The sequence below is a fragment of the Alligator sinensis genome, unplaced genomic scaffold (assembly GCF_000455745.1).
Source record: "Alligator sinensis unplaced genomic scaffold, ASM45574v1 scaffold264_1, whole genome shotgun sequence".
Taxonomy (NCBI): domain Eukaryota; kingdom Metazoa; phylum Chordata; order Crocodylia; family Alligatoridae; genus Alligator; species Alligator sinensis.
Genome location: NW_005841831.1, coordinates 4,036,107 through 4,044,309, shown reverse-complemented (window position 1 = coordinate 4,044,309; position 8,203 = coordinate 4,036,107). Strand labels below are relative to the sequence as shown.

The 8,203-nt window shown below is 44.9% G+C and overlaps 1 protein-coding gene across 1 annotated transcript in view; it reads right to left on the bottom strand.

The window, feature by feature from the left end:
- PIK3AP1 (phosphoinositide-3-kinase adaptor protein 1) overlaps positions 1-339 on the bottom strand; it is an 84,211-nt gene extending 83,872 nt beyond the window's left edge. The window contains exon 1 of the mRNA XM_014524619.2: positions 177-339. The gene's annotated coding sequence lies outside the window, so the exon portion shown is untranslated. The remainder of the gene's footprint in view (positions 1-176) is intronic.
- Positions 340-8,203: the final 7,864 nt, after the last annotated feature.

The window sequence follows — 8,203 nt, the reverse complement described above, 5'->3', positions numbered from 1 at the left end:
GCCGCACGTGCCGCGCGCCAGCGGCCCTCGGGCAGCCTAGCCCCGCGCCCGGCCTGCGCCCCGCCTGCGCCTCTGCCCCCGTGTCCTGCTGGCCGCAGGAGGACAGCCCTCGGCACGCGCCTGTGGGGAGCGCAGACCCCACGTCCCGGCCGGACCGGGGGTAGCTCCCTTCTCACCGTGGCCATGCCGGCTTCGACGTGCGGGCACTGGTTTCACAGCAAAAGCCCTTGTCACCCACCCACCGCCGCACAGCGCCGATCCGAAGCGGGCCACTTCTACCCTCCGCTCGTCCTCCCGCCCTCGCTTCCTATCCTGCGCAGCCCAGCACCAGCTCCTCCCAGGGACAGGCACTTCAGGTTCATGGAGGCCCCTTACTGATCGAAACGAAGCTGAAGGAAGCCACTCAGCCCGAACTGGAGTAGCCCACGGGGACATGAGTTGGTTTAACTGAGCCAGTTTATAGCCCCTCTCTAGTTTAAGGGGTAAAACTTGTGCCATACAAAGTCCTAATCCCCCTTATCCTTTCCGTGTGTGTGCGTGCGCACAGGTCCAGGCTGTTTTGATTTCCATTTATTTAAAATGGAGGTGCTGATCACCTGTGGGGGCAGGTTTTCACAGCAAGGAGCCAGGAGGATTTCTTATTCCCCCACAGTCCCCTGGGGTGCTCACTAAATGGCCCACAGCTTCTCTCAAAGGGCTGGTTCTGGCCTAAACCAGATTCACATCGTCCCAAACGTGAGACAAAGGGGGCTGGGGGGAGTGTGTGGGAGAGAGAAAGAAGGGGAGAGGAGGTCAGGCTTGAAGGAATGGGGATGGTGCTGTTGGTAGAACAACCAGAAATGTCAGCGGGTCTGAGTCCAATGTGGAAATGATGAACCAGAGGGAGAAATCACAGGAAAGGACTGTATAGAGACCAGGTGCTCAGGAGACAGTGCTGTTTGGCATGGACCCACATGCCCTTTGCTTGATCCCATGGTACCATTGCCCACACTGCTACCCCGGGTCCAACACAGTGAGGCCTAGTTCAGGTCTGGGCAGGGTTAGTGTCATGGGGATGAAGAGGGTATATGTCCCAGAACAGGGAGATTTGGGCAGCTGAAAGGACGGGAGGCTATAAATGCAGGGTGCATGCTTCTCTTCTAACATGGAAATCTTTCCCCTTCCCTACCCAGCTCTGGTGATGGAAGGGGTGGATAGCTTGGGAACCTAGGCAAAACGTGAGCTCACCAGGGTATAATAGGGAACATTGTACAGGAAATCAGCAGGGAAAAGACCTGCCTGAGCGGGTAAAGGGGAATTTGTTCTTCAGGCATTCCTATGCTTGGGCAACCTAACACTTTTCTACCTCGTTTTTCAGAGAGCTCTGTCACAGGTTTACAAAGAACTTGAACCACAAGACAAAACACTGAAAGAGCAGTATGTTGCTGGGTTTCAGGGACAAATAGTTCCCTACCTTTGTGGGTCATTAATTATCCCATGGTTTGTTTGAAGGAATTAATCACTATGTTAACTTAGCAACACCCTGGCCAACCTCAAGTTCAGTTAATTCATTTAGGCAGACTAAACCCTGAGATGGAGTGTAAGCAAGCCAGTGTAAGCAAGCCAGTGGAGTTCACCTGTTCACACCAAGTCTGAATTTCAGGGAGTATCTACCTAAACGATCCCAGATCTTTTAAGCGGACAAAGATTGCCCTTCCCTTCCTAACTCTGGTTCAGTATTGTAACAACTGTTGTTTCCACCTCAGTAGCAGCTGCAATTCAGAAGCAAACAGAAGTTACCTCAAATTCATGAAGTACCAAAGGACAAAGGAAGCAAAGTTCACCATGGTGGAACTTCAGTGGAGTGATATCATGCTGGCAGTTGGACCCAGTGTTAAACATTTTGGCACCAAATGAATTTTCATACATAGAGCTCACTATTTCCTATTCCTTATGTCTTGAACACTAAATTAGATATCACTCTTCCACCCTCATACAGTTCACACCCAAAACCTTGACCACACATCTTCCTGCTCACTCCCACCCTTACTTCATATCCTGTACAGAAACCAGGGTCTCACTTATCTACTTGCTTTTCATTTCAGTGCACATACCACACATTCCTTTCTAGCAGTAACAGCTCCCTCACGTGTAGATAAACAATGTTGGTCATTTAAACTGACAAACAGCACTTACTTCATCTCCCTTTCCTGTCCGCTAACACTGCGGGGCAGTTAAGAGATTAGGATGGTACAAGGAATTAGCATTGGCTATATGCTTCTCCAAAAGGAGTTTGACTCTAGTTGGGGAAGTTTAGCATGCAAACCCAGGAAATTACACACGATCTATTCCAAGAGCTTAGTAACCTTTTGCCACCATCCTTCCCAAATTATCTTTTGTATGACATATCTCTGCCTCAGCTCCACAGTTTTCTAATTTATAAATAGCTGAACGAAACATGGAGCCTTACTCAGGTGTTTTCAAAATTAGCCAGTCCTATACTAAAAGACGCTGACTGGAAACATGCCTGCTTTAATATTGCTCCAACTTGACTAACTGTGGCTGCTCCAGCTCTTCCCCTTTTGACTTGAATTCACTGAAATGAAAAATAAATCAGAAAGAAATGTGAACTGAAACATGGAATTCAAGGGAACTAGCTGATAGCCACATGAGGATTTTAAGATATAAGTCTGAAGGAGGAATTAAAGGGCAACTGGATGTCTTTGTTTTCTGATACAGTGTTAAGTAAGATGTTTTTCCCCTTCACACTTTGTGGAACAGCACACCAGTCATTGTATCCAAATTTTCTGGACCTCTTCTTAACTTGCATCCCGCATTTGCTGCTAGCTTTGATGCTGTATCCATCCTAGACTTTGTTGTCTCCCAGCTCTATCCCAGTTCTTTAGAATGCTGCCAGCCACTTTCAGAATGTCTTCTGCATATAGAGTACATGCAGGTGCTACTGCAGCCCTCAGCTACACAGAAAAACGTCTAACTAAACTCAAGCATGCTATAAATATGAGCAAGCAAGCACAGTTAAGGACATAGCCTTAAACCTGCATTTTGTTTCAGCCTGTGTTGCAGTGAGAACCCAGAGTGATCAGGCCCAGCACAGTTTCACAACCCACAACTTCACCTGGTCTGTGCTTTGTCTGCTTCCTCCCTTCTTCCTCAGAAGCCACTGCACTTAGTGTTTTAACCTCACATTTATCTGCTTCTTTTCTGCTGCACCTGTACGGTGTTTGAACAGTGACACAGTCTTCCTCCTATTCTGACCATAGGATAGTAGCTGACACCAGCCTTCTGATGAAGTGCTGGTGTGATATCACTTAGACCCATAACCTCAGGAAAATGACCCATGGTGACATTTTCACGTTTGTTTATTAGAGTGACTGGTACAGGCAGGTCTGGGTCCACCTGGAACTAACAACTCAGACAGGGTGATGGTTCAAATGAATACAGAGGATACTTCAGCTTGGAGATGGGAGTGAGGTCAAAGGGCTAAACAGACACTAAACAGAGGGCCTCCAACAACACCAATGCATCATGAAGGTGTCTTAGAAGTTGGCAGACACCACCCAAAGAAACTCTGTACAGTGGCATGAAGAACAGAGGTTATGTTTAGTGGACAAGAAAGAACTGGACAGGTGGAAAAGTCAGAGAAATGTGCTACAAATCTCTTCGTGATTTGGAGACTGATTCTGATGACATTCATTAAACATCCATGCTGTGACATGCTGTCCGCTTTTCCCTTTGGAAGTGTGTGCTGGAAGAATGAATGCTGTTATTGGAACCTTACATAAGTGTTGTTCTAATGTCACTGTTCCAGACTGCCGCTCTATGATAGGCAAGAGAGAGCCACCTGTTAATGAGGTCAGAGAGCAGAGGATTAAGCCATCAGTATAGCACCAGAAATTTGTCCCAGCACCCACATCAGTACAGCTTCCTTATGAATACAGGTCCATGGCGCTGAGAAGATTAGAGCTTTGCAGTGTTAAACTAGCCTACATTACCACATTGAAGGTGTACCCTTAAAGACATCTGACCATATCATGCCACACATACTCAAATGTGTACAAAGTTCCCTTTCTCCTTTTGTAGAAACCCTCAGATTTGCTCCCAATCAGCCTCAAAAGTCCTATTCTACCCACACAGTACTGAGTTCTTCAAAGACTTACCACTGGCAAAAAATCTTTCTCCTTTGCAGTTTGTGTCCTCTACATTTTTGTTCAATAATGTACTTTTCTAGTCTGCAATAGAAAGCATTGCTTCTCCTTTGGCTGTGCCCCCAGTGATTCTGGTCTCTGCTGATCTCCATCAAGTGTGCCAAGGAATGGTTTCACAGGAGTTTCTAAACTAAAACAGCAAAGAAAGCAATGACCTCAGAGGGATCCTAAAGGTCAACCAAGTCTCTGCCTCCACAGGTGACAGGACAAGTAGTAATGGGCTAAAAGTAAAATGGGAAATTTAGGTTGAATATTAGGAAGACCTTTCTAAATATGAGGATGGGTAAATACTAAAACAGATTATTTTGAAGGGTTGTGGACTCTCCATTGTCAGTACTTAAGGACTTCCAAACACCTTGCTGAGATGAGATCATCCCTGTCTGAACTACTTTGAGCAACAGTTGGACTTGGTGACCACCTGAGGTCCCTTCTAACCCTATTTTTCTATGACTCTTAAGTCAATCTGCCATTTTCTATGACTCTTAAGTCAATCTGCCATTGGTTAGAGTCAATCTGACTCTAACCAATCTGTTACTGGTGAGTGGCATCACCTTTGTGGGAAGATAGGTTTCAAGTGGAGCTGGTCAAAAAATTTCCAGCAAAACAGTTTTTTCAAAGTATAAGGTTTTGTCAAAAGCTAAAACTTGTGTGGGGATGTATCACTTAATGACGTCTGATAGCAGAAGGGGAAAAGTGTTTGGCCTTAGAATAAAATCTACTAACTATATATATTTGATATTTTATTATGATTATTTAACCTCTCTAAAACAGATGACTCAGGACTGTCAAAATGAAGGGGTTTTGGAATATTTGTTCCATGGAAAATTTTAGCTTTGGGACAATTCATACTGGAAAAAAAAATCTAAAATTTGGAATTTCCCGTGGAATGAAAATGACATTTTCCAGCCAGATCAGGTCATAAGTTCTCTCAAAAACCAAAAATCTGAGAATAAGAAAGGCTCATATTCTATGCACTCTAGAGACAGCAATGATATTTAATCAGAGATAAATATGCAACAGGGGTTCTAGCATTGGGCAGATATAACATCCCTTTCCACAACTGTGCCTTTAATTTTAGCTTCCATGCTTAACTTCTAGCAGCAAGGAGTTTTACTCCAGTTTAAAGTAACAACAAATCATTAATGAAAAGACAGTTAAGTGACTTGCACTTTGTGAAGTGTGCCTTATAGGATTAAGCCTGTTGTTTTTACCTTGAATTTGCTAGCTTTCACAGTGACCTCGTGCCCAGGATAGTTTAAGTTCAAGACAAATAAGCAGCAGTGAAATAGTGCTGGCACTTAGAAGGCAGGATTCAGAGTTAACTTACTGTTGGAGTTAGAGTTGTCATAACCCAAAGGTATGATTTTGTGTGTGCTTCGGCACCAGAATTATCCCCGTCAGATTGCAACTTCATTGCACGGGAGAGTTTTCTACTGCGGAGGAAAACTCTGGTGCAAGGACGAGTTTCCCGCCTATTTGCAGCTTCTTTTGCAGGGTGCATTGCTCAGGTTGCAAGAGAAATGCACGGTGCAAAAGAGTTCCCGCCACCCGCATGCAAATTTGTGTCCCGCTATTGGCTAGTTCTAAATTATTCCCACATGGCGGCTAACGATTGGCCTGTTAGGCGTATAACAGGCTTGAGCAGTTTCCGCCCAAGCTGAAGAGGACTCCACATCCATCTCGTGGGGACTCTGGGTACACGGCAGGGTAATAGAAACCCTGTGTGAGATTCAGAGGAGCTTGGCGACCTGATCCATTGCCCACCTCTTCCCGTCTTCGAGCGGAAAAAATTATAAGACGTATCTACAAGTCCGATTTTGGTGGCGCGCTCACCCAGAGCATCCGGAGCTCTGTTTCCGTGGAGCCTAGCAAACTCCACGTGACCGTCTGTGTTGTCTTTGTTTGTAACCGCAACTCAAGCAAGTTTTCCAGCCTACACCACGACCATCTCTGGTGTAAGTAAACAATCTTTAAAACTACCGCTATGAGTCTGTGCCTAATTCTAGCTTGTCGCGACTCTCTCTCCAACCCCGCGTGCCCGGGCTGCTGGCCACAGCCCGCGTGCAGCACGAAAAAGGGCCCGGCTCGCGCCCGGCCCACACAAGAGTCATGGCTTACATCTTGGTCATTATTTCAGCGTGTCCCCCTGCAGGCTTAGGAAGACAATATGCATGAAGATCACCTTCAGAAATAGTTCTTTACTGACAACTAACCATTATTGTTGCCCCTCTGCAAAGCAGGAATAGACATGCAGGGTCTCATGGTTCTGATCTTTGTGGAGATGAGGTCACGGCTGTGGAGTCAGAGTACCTTCTTCATGCAACTTGGGTATTTTTCCATGTGCTGGTCCCAAAACAGAGGTGGTTGCAAAAAGTACATGGTCAAACCCCTCTCTGATGAACCCCAACCCAGCATGAGTGCCTGATTCCCAAGGAGCAACATTGCATCTAGATTAGGAAGAGCAGCTAAGGGTAGTTGTTTGTTTAATGAGAAGAACCAAGACTTTCCTATATTCAGGGGGACATCAGCCTAGCTTATTTAAAAGAGCATCTGTTAAATCAAATCTCTTTTAAATAAATACTAGACTGATGTCCCCCTGAATATAGGAAAGTCTTGGTTCTTCTCATTAAACAAACAACTACCCTTAGCTTCTCTTCCTAATCTAGATGCAATGTTGCTCCTTGGGAATCAGGCACTCATGCTGGGTTGGGGTTTACCTTTTTACACTTAGCTTAGAACATTTCCCAATCAATTTAAGAGAAACAAAAATATCCCTACAGGGCTTAACTAAAAGGGTCCAACCTCCACTGTAAGCCTAAGGCCCTTTTTGATCCAGACAGAAAATCTATAAGAACCTTCTCCATTTCCATTCCTAGACTGGAAGCTAGATTATGATTTGACATGAGGCCCCTGGAAATGAAGTGTCATTTAAATCCAAGAGAAAAATGGCTTTTCAAGTCATTTTAATTTGGTGTGTTTGCCAGGGTGGTTAAAGGGACATAAATTTACTGTTGAAGTGTCTAATAATTTCTAAAAAGTATCTTGGAGGTTTTCTATATCACCAGTGTCAAGGACCACCCTCACGCCAACTTCCTATTGGATTTGATGGGGCTTCTATAAGCCATGCTAACAATGTAGAGCAAAATTCTGCACTGTTACATCAGAGGATTATTGAAAAACTTTATGACCCTTCCCAAATCTCCTCTGGGGTAGAAGTCCTGGTTTCATTCTGAAGTGAACTGGCCTGGGAGTAGACCAACTATCCTTACAGCTGAAACAGAAAGGCAGCTTGGAACCTGATATTCTGAGAGCATCATCAAGGTATTAGGTGGGGAGATCTTAAAGGAAATAATTGGATGCAGCTTGCTATATGCTTCTACTCTTCCTTCATGTTTAGGCTTGTCTGATGCTAGAGCTATGGCTTCTTATCTTGCAGTGCAGCAGAAGAGCAGGGGGTTCTGCCCATTGAGTTAAAGAATAACAGTGGTGATACAATATACTGATTCAAGACTTCCATGCAAATCATTTTATGTCCTTCTAATTCCCTTTTCCTGCCCTTGCCTTGGCTTCTGTGTCACCAACAGGTTTTTTTTCTATGGTGGTAGTGATTTAATCTGCATTTGACGGGAAGGCACGCATATCAGGCCTGTCAAGTTCCTGTTTTAGTCATAAGCAGACTAGTCAGGCTCCATATGAAGATTTATTTAGTGGGGATCAGTGAACTGGTTTAATTCTACTAAGTTTAAAAATCAGACCTCCAGCTCTATTAGAAGGCTTTTTGCCAAGGGTTGGCACTGTCCAAGGTACTGAGTCAGGCACTGACCAATACTTTTCATTTTCATCCTTGTCAAGCCCAGTAGTTGTCCCGACATACTCCCCCTAAGGCAGCTACCTTTTTTGTATGCCATCAGGTAACCCCATACTGCTACCAGCTATCCAGCCCTTCAAAACATATTCCCAGCCCTTCAGAGCCGAATTAAAAGAAGCATTACATTCAT